At 38.0% G+C, this 17,726-nt stretch overlaps 1 pseudogene; it reads right to left on the bottom strand.

The window, feature by feature from the left end:
- Nucleotides 1–120: 120 nt before the first annotated feature.
- On the bottom strand, nucleotides 121–7,663 carry LOC103446270 (probable flavin-containing monooxygenase 1; annotated as a pseudogene).
- Nucleotides 7,664–17,726: the final 10,063 nt, after the last annotated feature.

Genomic DNA, 17,726 nt, shown 5'->3' on the forward strand with positions numbered 1-17,726 from the left:
TGCTTCAAACTAAAGGGGACAGAATTTAACCCATTTGCATGCTTTCGTTTCGGTTGGAAATATAAAACGCAAATCAGGAACAAAACCGTCATCTTAGTTTAAAGATGCATTGCCTAAATACAACGACGGGTTCAACATGAACTTTTATGCAACAAAATACAAGTGCTTGAATACAACGACAGGTTCAAACATGAGCTGTTATGCAGCAAAATACAAGGAAAACTAATCTTTTATTATGTTGATGTTGACCATTTCAAGAGGAAGCATAATCCATGGGGCCATAAGGCTCAAACAATTCAGCAAAGAGTCCCTTCTTTCTTTTGGGGTTCCATCCCATATCCTTGCACAACTGGTCATTGTACCACAGATGGAGGGCACCGGTGCATGATCTCCGGTAGTATTGGCTGGAAGTGTATCGCTTCGCTTCCCGTATGCGTCCCATTTTTTCACATCTTTCTCCATCTCTTCCATGCTCTCCTCCTGGCGACCCTTGTGGGTCTCTGGTGGTGACGATTCGGATCTTCATGGGGAGGGACGAGATAGATTCACAGTGGGGGCGACACAAATCTTCAAAGATCTTTGGTAAAGATGAAGTTAGGAGGAGCAGAAAGGGGATGATAGAGATGAAGGGAGGGTAGGATTGCCAGAAACTTTGATTAAAGGGTCACTGTTCACCCGTGTTTTAAAGGTTTGCGCAGAAGCTGAAAAGCCAGTTTTTCAAAATTGTCTTTTGCTGCTTCTGTTTTTAGGCTTTTTTTCATCCAAAACTGTGAAAAAAAACTGAAGTTAGAAGTTTATCAAACACAAAAATGCCCCCAGCTTTTTTTGATACTAGCTTTTTTTTCAAAATCACTTCACTAGCCATACTGCGTATGCGTCCCATTTTTCCACATCTTTATCCATCTCTTTTATGCTTGGTAGCTTAAATGTGCCTCTGAGAAGCTCCGCTAGCCATACTGCACCTCATCTTGGAGGTGTATAAGTTCGAAATACTTTCGGATAATCCAATTACTGATAGCTGTGAAATTCTTCCATGTATGCATTCCCTGATTGAGATGAAATCATACATGATTTTCTTATTCAAATGCTGTATCTAATAAAAGTACCTAACAGAAACATTTGTGCCACATTTACATATCGCACGTCATTCGAAATTTAGACCCAAATAGACAATTTGTTCTCTAAGAGATGTGATCAGTAAATGTGGTATGGTCTATGAAATAAGCTTAACCTGTAAAGGAGTAATATGGACTTAGGCGAACCGAGGATGTAGTCCTGAAAGGTGGGAGACACAAACATGTCCTTGAGCTTTTTCTCGCCCCTAAACCCAGTAGCCAAGATGACCAAATCTGACTTCACAGGGGAGCTTTCACCATTAACCAGAATCCCTTCTTGGCAAAAGCCAAAGCCGCCAGGAGACTTTTTCAGTATGATGCTTCCCTATCGGACTCGATCAAAGAACTTTTCCGGTACTGTTGCTATCATACAAGAACTGATTTCTTGAAGGAAACTGTGCTTAGGTACCATTCCATACTTGGCTAAACCAAGCTTCTTATTTATATAGCTTTCGACAAATTTCGAAAACCCCCATCTCTGTTCAATCCTTATAAGTTTTGTTAGTTTATCTATAAGCATCACAATCAAAAGGCATAATTAGGGTTAGCAAAATGAAGTATACCACAGGTGAAATAATTGTTGCAAGGAGACTGAGCAGGATGCCTTCACCGGGCTTGTGTACCAAGAGCTCCGAGAAGCGATTGAAGTATAAGTATGCGATGGGAAAGCCCCATGGAAGATAGCCAGGAAGATTCCAGTGTTCTGTCTTGTACAACACTGTGCATGGATTTTCAACCCCTGAATATTACCAACTATTGAATTAAGGGAAAATGCAACACAAACAATCTATTAAAATGGTCAAATTATTGCTGAGCTACTTCTTGGACTTGTGTAACGTGGCATTTAAATTCTCAGTTTAGTATAATTACCATTTGCGATTGAGCACTCCATCGCAATGTCCATTGCAAATTTCTGAAATCCCACAACAGTTACTTGCTTTCCTTCCACAAATTTAGCTGCGCTTTCGTAATCCATGTTGGCATAATTCATGGAGTGTATAACCTCTCCATGAAATGCTTCTGGTCCCTTGTTTGGAGGGAACTCGGGAATGTTTGGAACGTCGCTGAATCGCCCGATGCAAAGGATCACAAAGTCCACCACATGAATCTGCTCATTCATACTAGATCATTATGACTGAAATATTGACAGTTTGATAACATAATATAATTAAACTTGAAAGCATACGTAAATAAATATATGCACATAATATAAGTATTGTAAAGAATGACAAAAGGATGTTTGCCAGAATAATTCTTTCATTCATTGAGTTGAAAAATATATACATATATGATCCTATAATCAAGGAATACAATCAAGTAAATTATTCTATACAAAGTCAACTATAATCAATTACAATTAAAGTATATACTTGGTTGCTAATCTATCCCTAAATTTGTGGGATAGAGTTGACGTTCCAACACTCCCCCTCAAGTTGGAGAGTGTATATCTAGAACTCCCAACTTGCATAACACAGCTGAGAAAGCATCATTTCCCAACGCCTTTGTGAACACATTTGCAAGTTGTTGTGATGAAGAGACATGTTTTGTTATACTGAACCATCTTGAATTTTGTCTTTGATAAAATGGCAATCAATCTCTATGTGTCGAGTTTGTTCATGGAAGATTGGGTTAGCAACTATGTGTAAAGCTGCTTGGTTGTCGCAATGTAGGGTTGCAGCCCCTATATGTGCTAAATTTAGGTCTCTAAGAAGGTATTGAAGCCATGAAAGCTCACAACAAGCACCTGTCATAGCTTTATACTCAGCTTCAGTTGAAGATAATGACACTGTCTTCTGTCTCTTTGATCTCCAAGAAATTAAGGAGGATCCCAAGAATATGCAATATCCTGTAGTAGACCTTCGAGTAATCAGGCAACCTGCCCAGTCCAAGTCATAGTAAGCTCTCAAAACTATTTTGTTTTGTGAGGAAAAGAAAAGACCTTGACCTGGTGTGCCTTTGAGGTACCTTAGAACACGAAGTACTGCTTCCATATGAGGTTTACGTGGCTCATGCATGAAGCAACTCAAGACATGCACTGAATAAATGATGTTAGGACGAGTTATCGTCAAGTAAATCAAGTGCCCCACAATTCTCTATACTGTGATATGTCTTTGAGTAGTTCCCCTTTATCTAAAAGCTTCAAGTTTTGTTCCATGGGAAAGTCAATTGGTTGTGCTCTCAAGAGGCCAACATCTTTCAAGATCTCCAAATTGTATTTCCTTTGTGAAATGGAAATACCTTTATGGGAACATGACACTTCAATTCCCAGAAAATATTAAGTCTCCAAGATCCTTGATTCGAAAATAACTGTGCGAAAAAGCTTTAAGGGAAGAACTGGCAGCCAAATTATTTCCAGTGATAACGATGTCATCCATGTAAATCAAAAGAACCGTGAAAGAGGTCTCTCTGCGATGAGTGAAGAGTGAATAATCGGCTTTAGATTGTACAAAACTAGTAGCACTAATGGCAGGAGAGAACTTAGCAAACCATTGGCAAGAAGCTTGCTTCAAACCATACAACGACTTGTGAAAGCGTCGTACCAAATGCTCCCCCTGTCGTAGAAGACCAAAAGGTGGGGACATATAGATTTCCTTATGAAGATCACCATGTAAGAATGCGTTATTAACATCAAGCTGATGAATGGACCAATTAAGGGTGGAGGCAATGGACAATAAGCAACGGACAATGGTCATTTTAGCAGTGGGCGAGAAAAGAGTCATGGTAATCAACACCCTCCATCTGAGTGTAACCCTTGGCGACCAAACGAGCTTTGTAGCGCTCAATGGTCCCATTAGAACGATGTTTGATCTTGTAGACCCATTTGCAACCAATGAGAGACTTGCCAGGAGGAAAAGGAGTGAGAGTCCAAATGTGATTCTCAACCGACGCTTGCAACTCAGATTGCATAGCAACTTGCCAGTGAGGGTGATAAACAACATGTACGAGGTTCCACATCATAGCTAACATGGTTAATATAAAAATGTGTGGGTGAGTAACGATGATAGGAAAGAAAATGGTCCAAGGGATACCTGGTACCTTTAGTGGAGCTTGACAATGAAGAAAGCAACGGCTTGGGTGTAGGCAACATACCTACAAGCAAACATAATCATTGAGGTAGGCAGGTATGGTGCGGTGGCACAAAGGATGCCCAATGGGGGAGGAGGGTGGTTCAAGGACTGGTGGATTAGGGTTGGGATCGATGGGGAGGATAGGAGAATGATCAAGAGTAGTGGGATTAGGCTCAGCAGCATGGGGATGTGGAGAATGATCAGTATCCATGCTATGAGGTGTAGGAGGAGATGAAGAAGATGGTGAGGAAGGTGAGGAAGAGTGGGACTCGTCTGAGGTTGGTAAGGTAGGAGTAAGGGTGAGAGGTAGAGTGTGATGAGAAGTAGGGAGGGGTACCGTGTGTGAAGGAAGCAAGGTTTGAAAAGGATAGGTAGTTTCATGAAAAATAACATCTCGGCTTGTGAATATTTGTTTGGAGTCCAAGTCATATAGTTTGTAGGCTTTTTGACCAACGGGGTAACCCAAAATAACACAACGCTTTGCTTGGGAATCAAATTTATGAGAAATATGGGTATTGGTTGCATAGGCAAGGAAGCCAAAAACCCGGAGATGAGAAAAAGTAAGACATCTACCATGAAGGAGTTCGTAGGGTGTTTTGTAGTGGAGAAGAAGGGTTGGAAACCTGTTGATGACGTGGACAGCAGTGAGAACACAATCACCCCAGAAATGTAAGGGGAAGTGACCTTGAAAACGCAAGGTACGTGCCATTTCAAGAATGTGGCAGTACTTGCATTCGACAACGCCATTTTATTTAGGCGTATAGACACATGAATGTTGGAAAACAATGCCAAGATCTTTGAAAAAGAATGTAAAGAAAGGAACTCCCCATTATTAGTTCGAATGGTTTTTACTTGTGTGTGGAATTGGGTTTGCATAAAGGAAGGGAATTGTTTAAGTAAAGGTTGTGTTTCACTTTTCTAGTGCCTAAGAAAAACCCATGTAGACCTAGAATAATCATCCACCACAGTTAAAAAATATTTAGCACTGGAAAGGGATTTGATTTTGTAAGGACCCCAAATGTCACAATGAATAAGTTCAAAAGAGTTCTTAGTATTAATTGAACTAGTGCCAAAAGAAAGGCGATGTTGCTTGGCCAAAGGGCATACATCACAAGCCTTATTCAAATCAAAAGGAAAATGTAACAGATGTGTGGCCATAAACTTCAATCTAGAGGGTGATAGGTGACCTAAATGACGGTGCCATAACTCGGTGGAGAAGGTGACAAGGTGGCAGGAAGGTTAGACAGAGGGTTGCGGTGTTGCTAAAACTAAGGCCACCAAATAATAGAGTCCTCCACACCGTTTACCCAAACTAATCGTTTTCTTCATAGCCAAGTCCCGCAAAATACACCAAGTAGGGTAAAAGGTTATGGAACAGGCCATTTTGTTGGTTACTCGAGTTACAGACATTAAATCAACTTTGAAAGTGGGCACACATAAGACATTTTGTAAATGGATTGAAGAAGTTAAAGACAAACTCTCAATGGAAAGGATGGGAGCTTGTTCACCACTAGGTAGTTGAACGGGTGGTAGAGTGATATTTTTGGTGCAATGAGTAAGTGAATTTGGAAAAGACGTAATATGGTCCGTAGCACCATTATTGATTATCCATAGCACCATTATTGATTATCCATCGACAGAAGCGCTGTGAGACATTTGGCAAACCTGATGAAGTGCCAACAACATTGGCTTGAGGGGCAGTGGTTTGGGAAGTGTTCGGTGTGGTGCCGTTGTCGTTCATGATGGAAAGAATTTGCTGAAACTGTGCATTAGAAAGGCCAGGGACTGCTGAGTGCAGTTCTTGTAGGGGAACCTCGCCAGTGATAGTGTTGTTTGCAGAAGAAGGGCTTCCATTGCACTTGTTGTGCCCTCCACCATTATTGCTGTGTCTACCACCTTTGTTGGACTTATGAAGGCGATGGTCCGGGGGATAATCGTGCAGCTAGTAGCATGTGTCAATGGTGTGGTGATTGATGTCACAATGGGTGCAGTGGAGTGGTTTACGGGAGGAAGAGTTACTGCCACTCTTTTGTTTCTACCTTTAGCGAACTGCCATTGCAGCAACTTCGGCAACTTCGCGTGAATCATTCACATCACGCTGTTTTTCCAGCTGAACAATCATAGAGTACACTAAACGTACCGTAGGTAATGGACTCATCATTAGAATATTGCTTTGTGCAGTACTATAAGCCTCATTGAGCCCCATGAGGAATTGCATTAATCTGTTGCACTCCATTTGTTCACCTTGTTTCTGCAAAACACCACAGGTACAAGACTCATAGTCATCATAGGATGCAAGCTCATCCCGCAGACCATTCAACTTGGTATAATAAGTAGCAACATATAACTTGTCTTGAGAGATAAAAGTTATCTCCCGTTGGATTTGAAAAATTCTAAGCACATTACCTTGACTAAAACGATTTTCAAGGTCTTGCCAAATTGCTTAGGCTATGGTATAATAAACCACACTATCTTGTATGGATTGGTCGACGAAATTCAAGATCCAGGAAACGATCATGTCGTTGCATCGCTTCCAGAAAGCATAATCATCTGGGTTCTTCTTCTCATTAGGAACCTTCAGTGTGCCATCCACAAAACCCAACTTGTTCTTCGCGTTCAGGGAAAGTTTCACAAAAGAACACCAAGTGGCATAGTTGTCTCCATTGAGAAGCTTGGAGACGAGAACCATCGCATGATGGTCGGCATAATGGACGGGATTGGAAGCATCAGGCTTACTTCCAGTAGAGGTCTGCTCATTGGCCATGGCTGAAGGTTGGCAATGACAGAGAAAAAAGGCAACGGAAAGAAAAACTAAGGTTTGTTGTTTGCCCTAGCTTTGATACCATGTAAAGAATGACAAAAGGATGTTTGCCAAAATAATTCTTTCATTCATTGAGTTGAAAAATATATACAACTGTGATCCTATAATCAAGGAATACAATCAAGTAAATTATTCTATACAAAGTCAACTGTAATCAATTACAGTCAAAGTATATACTTGGTTGCTAATCTATCCCTAAATTTGTGGGATAGTTGACGTTCCAACAATTATGTACCTTAGTTGAAAGGCTTTGTTTGTCTTCTACAACAACCTTCCATTTCCCTCCGGAGTTGAATGGTTCTCCGATGCCACCCTAGTGACTCCAAGCTTGCATCTCATCGCCGGATTGGCCTTCATACTTAATCCCGCTCACTTTGCTGTTGAATTTGATGTGCTTGAGCAAGTCAAAATGTTGAGCATATGATTGGATGTAATTCAAAACCTGATTCTGGTCTGGGTGGCCTTTTGTCACTGAAGATGGCCAAGGAAATCTGAGAATTGTGGGTTTGGATCTTGGTAGTCTCAGCAGTTTTGGTCCACACTCCCCCAATGGAACTTGAATTTTCAAAAACAATAGGATGAAAGCCCTTTGAAAGTGTGTACTAGCAAGCAAGGAGGCCGCTAATTCTAGCTCCTATAATAGCTACCTGCTTTCCCATTTAGATGCAAGTGTTTTGATCTTCTGTTTCTATGAATAAAGTCCTATAATGCGTGTATATATAAAAGGGAGGAAATAATTAAGTATTAATGTCTTTGCCCACATGAACTTTTGAGGCTATATACCTAATTATCTTTGGCCTTAATTAAGATATACATTTAATTACGTAGGGGGAATCAATTTTCTAGGAATCCATCCAATCTAACACCAACGATTTTAAAATTTCACCTTCACTCGTAAGTGAGAGGTTTTAGGTTTGGATCTCTCTAAATGCGAGTTTAAACCATATTATTGTTAGCTCATTGTGAGGCTAAGTTCACCCCATTCTCTTAATGTAGATAATATCACTTGTTCAAAACACCAAAGATTTTAAAATTCTCAACAAAACCACACTACTTATTTACTTATTATTGTTCTTATGTATTAAGATTTTAGAGGAAATTTTAACATAAATGGGTTAACGTCTTTCACTCAATCATATCGATATATAAAACTTCGATGTGACTAGAAGTTGAACCAAGCAACATAAGTCATATTTAATTTGGTTAATTTTTCTTTATATGAGATTTTTGTGTTGTTTACACGTCCTTCATATGGGACCACTACATAATCGGCCAAATGTGCAACCAATTCTACATCGGTCAAACAAAAGCACACTCAAGGCAATGTAGTAAACTTGGTACTTTAGGCAAGACAAGATAAAGACCAATTCCAACCCAATCTCACAACTAACCACACCGATAATGTCCTCTAACTTGCATCTTACTACATGCACAACACATCATGTGGCTAAAACCCTGGGTATTAAGTAAACATTTTCTACGGGATCCTTGTGTGAGTATTTTACACAAAAGTTCTTAGTATAACAAGAAGTAGAACCACATATTATAAGTTAGGGTGAATTGCTCATGTAGTCCTTGAATTATTACCTCATAAAAAATTATGTCCTAACAATTTTTTATGTAAAATAAGTCCTTAAATTCATTAAAAATTGCTAATTTCATCCCTACTATATATTCAAAGCTATTTTATCCAACTTTTCGTCAACTTAAGTCAAATGACACATTTTAGAGGGTAATACCGTCATTTTCCATATATAAACCCTTAACGTTCCATATAGATTGCAAATCTAACGTCTAATTAACCCTCCAAAGTTAACTCCATACCCTACTTCTTAATAAAAAATAAGTCCTTAAATTTATGAACTACCAATTTACGCTCCAAAGTGTATTACATGCAAGTCATGTGACTTAAATTGACGAAAATTAAATAAAGTAGCTTCAAATCTAATATTAAGGATGTAATTATCAGTTTCTTTTTATTTTTATTAATTTGAGGACTTATGTTACCGAAAATTAATTTAGGTTTCTAATTTTTACTGAAGTGATAATTCAAAGATTAAATTGACAGTTGATCCTGTAAATTATATTTCATATTGTCAAATTTTCAATATGAGTTTTTGTATTGTTTAATTAGAGCAAGAAGCTATGTATTAGTGTGCAGCCCCATGAAACTCTATATGGATCTTTTGATATAGACAAGTTAACGATGCAAAATAATATAAAAACCTAGTTATTGAATTGTGATGTTTATGCGCATTTTGCCCCTAAATTAAATTAAGAGTAAATTACATAAAACTACCTCAACTATTGAGTCAACCACAGTTTCATACCTCATCTTTAAAACATTTCATTGTCATACCTTATTTTACAAAATTGTTCAATGTTATACCTTTCGTCAGTTTGTCTCTCAATTCCTCCGTTAAATGCTGACGCGGCTTAAAGGTCGACCCACTCTCTATTAAAAAATTAATTAATTATTAAAAACTAAAAAAATAAAATTATTTAATAATTTTTTTAAATGGGGGACCCACCCTTACAATCCCTTCTCCGGTTCTTCCCTTGTCCCCCCAACCAAGGAGGCTTCCGGTGGTGCACTTTGCGGCGGGAAGAGTGGTGATGCCGGTGGATACGGCGCTGATGATGCAACTGGGGTGCTACGGGATGTTTGTTGGGTTGACTGATTCCTCCTCATATCGTTCGACGATCTAAAACCGTCGTCATCCTAACTATCCCACCCCCTATTATTCCCAGAACCATTTCCCTTGCCGTTTCCACCGCCGTCACCTTAGGCCAAAGGCAGCTTCTTTTTCTCAAACCCTAGGGCCTCCTTCACGACGAGTGGGTCCCTCCAAGGACGCCCCTCGGCTAGGGCTTGAATCCAACCCCAATACATGTTGGCGGCGTTGGTGTTGTACTTGGTGACGATATATGTCTCCTTAGGAACGTCGTAGCTGGTGATGAAGGCATTGAGCTGCTCATTGTCGCTGGCCTCCATTTTCTTGATCTGGATCTATGACCACAAGTCTATGGTCACGGATCGGACGAACAAGATGTGGACGTCGAACCCGCGGTACCGGTGCTTGCCGAAGCACTCTAAGCACATGAAGACGTCGTACGAAACCGAAGCCCACTACAGGTTCTTTTAGGAGCCGTCCACGCGGATCTTGTTCCCCAGCTGCGATTGCAGGTCCCAGAGCTATCAAGATGTTGCCATTTTTTTCTCTAAGTCCGATCTAGGTCCGATCTAAATCGAATTGTACGAAAAATCGAATCAAAATTTGGAAAAATTAAATTCGAAAAAAAGAAAAAGAAAAGAAAATAAAATAAATTAATTGTGGAATGAATTGAAATGGGGAGGTGGGAGGAATGTGGGGAAGGAATGAATTGTGCAGGCGGTGATGCACTATCGGGACTCGGATGTGCTGGCGGAGGTGAGCTGCGGGTTGGGGGAGGCGATGGTCGGGTTGAATTTGAAGGATGAGAAGGTGGAGAGGTTTGAGAATGGGTCTGAGTGATGGAGTTAAAGGACTGTTTGGGTGGATTGGTGGGTTTAAGGGACTGTTTGGATGGGTTGTAGGCGTGGAGATGGAGGAAGAGAGGGCGGTGGTGGGGTGGTAAAGGAAGGTTAGGGGTGGGATCCCCGTTTAAAAAAAATTATTAGATAATTTTATTTTTTATTTTTAATATTTAATTAATTTGTTAATAGATAGTGGGTCCCGTCTCAAGCCACGTCAGTATTTAATGGAGGAATTGACAGACAAACTGACGGAAGGTATGACACTGCAATAAATTTGTAAGATAAGTTATGACATTGAAATGTTTTAAAGATGGGGTATGAAACTGTGGTTGACCCAATAGTTGAGATAATTTTATGTAATTTACCCTTAAATTAAAAGAATAATTTTTTTTTTTAAACAAATGATAGTATTTACATTAAGAGGATGGAAAAATGAACTAAGCCTTACAATGAGCTTGCCCATAATAATGCAGTACAACTTTCCCTTTGGTTATAATCAAACCTAAAACATTTTACTTACCAATGAAGCGGAATATTATTAGACCATAATACTATGTGAATTAAAAGAAGAATTAATTAAATCCCTAGTTTATGCATTTTTATTGTTTTAAATTGATTTTTGAATTTTTAATCATTTCTCCGGTCAAATTTGTACAGCTCGGAGATAAGATTGTTTTTTATGAGTCGCTTCATCGTCATCCCTCAGGCCACTTCATCTTCATTCCTCAGCACTATGTGTTTTATCTGTCAGATTGTGACATCTGTAAGCTCTGACATATGGCAACTCTGAAAACTTATCAACAGTGAAAGCGCATTGCTAAGTGGAAATCCTGTTTTCGGATCGAAAGACAAACACAGTGAGGCTATTATAGCCCATTCAGTCCATCGTCTTGAGACAAACACATAATTAATTTTCACCTAATAATACTTGCATTTTAAGCGCTCAGGCACTAAGTTAATACAGTATTAACTATTCGTTTTTACTCTACATTGTATCTTACGATATACACGGTTCATTTTTATATTTTCATTGAAAAACCATTCATACGCAAATTCATTTAATTATTTTAATTTTTGTAGAAATGATGCTTGAATTAGAAACTAAATTAATGAATATTAGAATCACTAGATTACATTGAAGAATAGGTCAAAACAATTGATTTTAGTCCTGTGTTGTAAGGAAAATTTTGGTTTTCCTTCAATGTTTTTGGTAACTTAAATATACTTGGTATCATTATGTTTTTTTTGTGAGCCTTTAAATAAACTATTTATTTAAGGGCTTGCTCCTGTGGTCAAATTGAGAGTTTTTCACCGTGTGTGTTGGAGCATCCTTTCTTCAAAGATTAGAGAATTTGAGGTTTGATTCTTTGTGAGTTTTTAAGCTTGTAAGGATTGGCTGTATGAGAGGAAGTGATTATTGAGAGATTTTTTATTTGTCTAACAAACGAGAGGATAACTACATAACGAAGATCTAATATTTTGTATTTGTTTAGTGGAATGTCCATCAAATGCCTGGGGATGTAACAGTTACACCAAAGCACCGATGATGTGCTGACGCTCAGTGAGCAACATACTTATGATCATGCAAGCCATGATGAGTCAGGAATTGTGAGTGGCAGCTGCGATCACCGACAACCAGCAACAAACGTGGCCAGCAGCAGTGAGCATCGACTGCACCGATTGCAACAACATGCGGGGTACGTGGAATTGGCACTTGATAAAATTGGCACCCTCATGGCAGCGATGACAGACTGCAGCGGCAAACAGAAATAAATTCTGGGCACGTGGAGTTAGCCATTTTGAATGACCACCGACTAGATTCACCAGCCATATCAGTCGGTGTGGTTCCACCATTTTTGAGGAAATCAAATAGGAGAATGATATAGACTTGTCTTATAAGACAAATCCTTTAAAAAAGCTAATTCAAGTTGACTCTGAAAAGTGGATAAAAGCCATGCAATCTGAGCTAACTTCGATGAAGGACAATAAAGTACAGGAATTAGTAGAACAAAAGGAGGAAAGAAACCAATAAGGTGTAAGTGGGTATTCAAGAAGAAGGATTCGAATGGAAATGTCGATTACAAGGAAACATTCAGCCATGTGTCTACCAATGATGCATTTAGGGTGATCAAGGCGATTGGTGCTCATTACGATTTAATTTTACACCAAATAGACGTTAAAACTGCATTATTAAATGGTGATTTAGAAGAAAAAATATATATAAGACAGCTGGAAGAGTTTATAGAAGAAGGAAAGGAGAAACTAATGTGAAAATTGAAGAAATCTATCTACGGTCTCAAGCAAGCATCGAGATAGTGGTATTTAAAGTTTTAGAGGGTGGTGAAAGAGTATGGTTTCATTGAAAATCCCTCTGATGCTTGCATTTACATGAAGATTAGTGGGAGCAATTTTATTATACTTGTTCTTTATGTGGACGACATTCTCCTTGCCACAAATATTGCATGTTTGTTAGATGAAACTAAGTCATTCCTGCAGAAGAATTTCGAAATGAAGGACCTTGGGGAAGCAACATATGTCCTTGGAATTGAATTAAAGGAGATAGAAGGAGAGGATTACTAGGGTTGTCACAAAAAGGATATATCAAAAAGGTTCTTAAAAGGTTCAACATGTCTTCTTGTGGGACCACAGAAATGCCGGTCTCAAAGGGTGATAAACTAAGCAAGTCGTAGTGCCCTAAAACTGATTTAGAGAAGAAAAACATGGAGGAAAGACCATATGCTTCTCTTGTTGGAAGCTTGATGTATGCACAATTGTGCACACGACTTGATCTTGCCTTCACGATAAGTGTACTTGGTAGATTTCAATCTTGCGCGGGTGATGCTTACTGGAACGTAGCAAAAAAAGTTTTAAGATATCTTTAGAAGGCCAAAGAACACATATTGGTTTATAGAAGCGCATATAATCTTATATTGGAGGGTTACAATGACTCAGACTTTCGCTGGGTGTCCAGATGATCTTAAGTCCACATCAGGGTTTGTTTTCACAATTTCAGGTGGTGCTATTTCATAGAGAAGTATAAAGTAAGCAAAAATGGTAGCTTCAACCATGGTGGTTGAGTATCTTTCTTGTTTGTGAAGCCACTGATCAAGCTATTTGATTGAAAAATTTCATCTCAGGTCTAAAAGTGGTTGATTCAATTTCAAGACCGATTTATCTTTTCTGTGACAATAATGCAGCCATATTCTTCACCAAGAATAACAAAAGATACTGGGGCTATGTTTACTGAACACTTGTACAAGACTATACCAGTTTTAGTTTTCAAGAAGCATGCCACAAAGATGAGAGTTTTGGCAAGTTTCGATGCAGCTGACTAGTGGAAGCTAAGTATTATTTAAAGAATTTTCTTGTTTTCTAGTTGCCAAGTTTGTTTATTTATCGTATTCAAAGATTTCTAAGGATTCTTGACTAACAAAGTTGAAACTGTGAGCTTGTCAAAGTTTTCCCTTAAATATGCAGTTTAGTTGAGAATGTTTGTATATGTTTTATATGCATAATGGTATGACAATCTGTGCAATTGTTATCTAGATTAACAACCATTAAGATGAATTGTTTTTTCAATTCGAAAGAGGACCATGTATTGAGATGATGATGAATACATATGTAGACTTTTTTCAATACAATAATTTTCATATCTTGTTGGGGTTTAATGAGTTGGCCAACTTTGTAAATGTGATTATTGGGATATTATTCAAGTTAAAGAATATGTTACCCTTTAGTCCTTTACAGATGTTGGTTAATGACCTAAGCCTGGAATCATGATTTGTGTCAATATTGATCTCGTGGCCATTTAAGAAGAATCTCGCTTTAAGGTTAGCAATAGTTAACCAAGTGTAGCTCTAGTGAGAGAATGTAAGTTTTGAAGAGATCTATACACTTGGTTAGCACTTGTTATTCACGTGGGAATATTAGAGATCTACATTGACAATGTTTGTGAGTTGATAAGGAATATGTATATAAGGATTCATTAGCTTGAACACTCATGATATTTCTAGAAGTCTTTCTAGCTAATATGAATAAAGGAATTCACAGTGATGAGGTTAAGATCAATCAGGATTACTCAATGGGAACACTAGTAAAAAAAATAGGTTGCGCGACGACATTTTGCACGATGAACAAACATTCGTCACACAAGACGCACTTGCGCGACAAAAAAAAACTTCGTTGCGCGACGAACAAACATTCGTTGCACAAGACGCACTTGCGGGACAAAAAAAAACTTCGTTGCGCAAAATAGAAAAATAGAGAAAATAAATAAATTAAACTTGTGCGACGAAAATTTCGTCGCGCTAAGTATTCTTGTGCGACGAATATTTTTTGTCATCGCTTAAAGTCAGCAAGAAAACGTGGATAATTTAATTTGGCGGGAAAAACTTGCGCGACGAAATGTTACTTTTGTGCCACAAATATTTGTCGCGCAAGTGCCACCAACTTTTCACCTTCCAATACTTCTAAATCAGGTAAATCAAAGGCTATTTAATGCAGATGTTTGAGCGACAAAGAGTTCGTCGCGCAAAGATCCTAACTTTGCTAGAAATAGGCGCTTCTACTGTCATTTTCTTCACAATTTTGTTCATGCTGAGATGGCGGATAAAAACAACAACGAGAGTGTGCGCAAGGCTGACGCGCATGATATGAGAGAACATTTTGCGTTTGCTCGTGCAATTGCTGCAGCTATGAGAAATAATTGCCCCACTGCTAAGTGGCGTTCTGGAAAGATGTGCCGAGAAATGTGAAAAAGCTTGTGATGGATGAACTATTAGTAAGTATATTATTGATGGATCAATAATTTAGTTTGCGAAATTTTTAGTTATATGTTGGAATTAATTATATGTATATATGTGTAACAGCATAAGTATGTTTTTGATGATGAACCGAAAGAACAACTAATGAAGTTGCTGGAGGATGCGTTGGAGGAAGGTTACAATATGTGGTGTTATGAGGTTTTGCGGAATGGAGCAGGATCATCCAAATAGTAGTTTAAAGTTTATGTTTTGTACGACAATTTTAAATTTAAGGTTTTTTTTTTCTAATTTATGTATTTGGACTTAATTAGGTTTGAATTCTTGTTCGGTTTTTTTTTTTTTTTTTTTTTTTCTGAGACTAAAGTAAGCACCCTGGCTATGGTTTATATGTGTTTTTAATCTTTAATGAATATCGTACTTATGCTGAAAATAATTGTATGGATGAAGACATAAATTATTTGTAGAATAAATATTTAAGGTATTTACTATTTTTAGAATAATATATTAGGTATTAATTATTTATAGAATAAATATTTAAAGTATTAATTAATTTAACAATAAATATTTAAGGTATTAAATCGTTTGTGAATATTTGTTTGTAATTACAAAGTTTACGTAAACATAGATATCTATGTTTACGTAAACTTTGTAATTACAATTATTTTATTCTATTCGTCGCTCAATATATTGCGTGACGATAATTCGTCGCGCAACTACACCTTGTGCGACGAATACATGTGTTTGTCGCGCTGTTCGCTATCTGAATGCGTTCAAACCTTCCAATTTATTGCTCATTAATGACGCATTTTGAGCGACGGCTTATAGTTTTGCGCGACGACTATTTCGTCGCGCAAAGTTGTCCTAATGCTATATAAACACAGTTTCAGAGTCGAAGTTTTCAAATTTTTTTTGTTTAAAAAAGAATGGCCGATTTTGGGGAAGGTTATGGGAAAAAGAAAGTTGTAGTGCGAGTAGAGAGGTACCGACGGAAGCAAGTGCCGTACTTTGAAGGCAAAATTTTGGCTGATGAGGGAGGATTAAAGTTGATGAGGGTTGTTTTTTTTATTTTTATTTTTTTAAATAAGATTTTGTGGACTTTATGTTGAATTTAATGAATAAGTATATGTTATGTGGATGAGTATTAATATTTGCAGTAATTATAATTTTTATTTGGGATCGTAAATTAGTTTTGTTAATTAATTTAATGTTTAATTAGGTTTGAGTTTTTGATTTATAATAAAATAAAAATTTACAGTACATACAAATAAAGAAGGAAAACATAAAAAAAAAAAAATATATATATATATATATATATATTTCTAGCACGACGAACGTCTTCTTTCGTCGCGCAAATAATATTTGAGCGACGAATACAGATGTTCATTACGCAAGAAATATTTACACGATGAAAAAGTTTTCTTCGTCACTCAAAGGTTCATTGTGCGACTAACATATTATTCGTCGCGCAAAATCGTTCGTCTTTTTTTATCTGAAATCAGCCTTGTGCAGAGGCAAACTGCAAAAAATTTGCAGATTGTGCCTCTGCTGACACACCCCGTCCCGAAGGAGGGCATGCTGGCCGTCACGTGAGAGTGACGTAACCATTTACACAGTTCGGAAGCTTTAAAAATACAATTATTAAGATGAAACACTCGAGGGTGAGTCCTACTCACAGTAGAAAATATCGATAATATCGGCGAAATATCGCCGATATTATCGTTTTTTTGGGACCCCGATATTTTAGTAACTATCCAACTTGTTTTCGGCAGAATATCGCGATATTATCGATAATATCGATAATATCGCGATATTTTCGAAACTATCGCGATATTTGGTATGGACTCATCGGAGAACACGGCCGGAGCAAATAATCCGAAACCCTAAATCCCCAAATGCTAAATCAAAGCAAATGAACTGAATCTACAATACAGGATTCCGAGAAGAACGATTTCAGTACAAAAATCAACATGTTTACAAGCCGAGAAGAACGATTTCAGTACAAAATTCAAAGCAAATGAACCGATTCCCTAAATCCCCAAATTCGGATTCAAAGCAACTGAACTGAATCCCTAATTCCTAAATCCCTAAAATCTATTTCAGTACAAAAATCAAGCAACATGCAGATAAATCGCAATCTGTACAAAAATAGAAACCCTAATTCCTAAATCCCTAAAATCAATTTCAGTACAACAAAGGTGCAACATGCAGAAAAATTGAAATCTGTACAAAAATTTAAAGTAATAGAGGGGAAGAAGAGAAGTAGGAGCCTGGAACATCGTCTTCCTCACGAATCCAAGACGGCTGGGACAAGTTCGTGCTCCTCAGTGGTGTCGACGGCTTGGACTATGGAGACAGAGGGAGACACGGAGACACGGAGACACGGACGGTTATGGAGTGGTGTCGACGGCTGGGTTTAGGGCGGGTGAGATGGGAGGAGCAGAG

The sequence above is a fragment of the Malus domestica genome, chromosome 05 (assembly GCF_042453785.1).
Source record: "Malus domestica chromosome 05, GDT2T_hap1".
NCBI classification, from domain to species: Eukaryota; Viridiplantae; Streptophyta; class Magnoliopsida; order Rosales; family Rosaceae; genus Malus; species Malus domestica.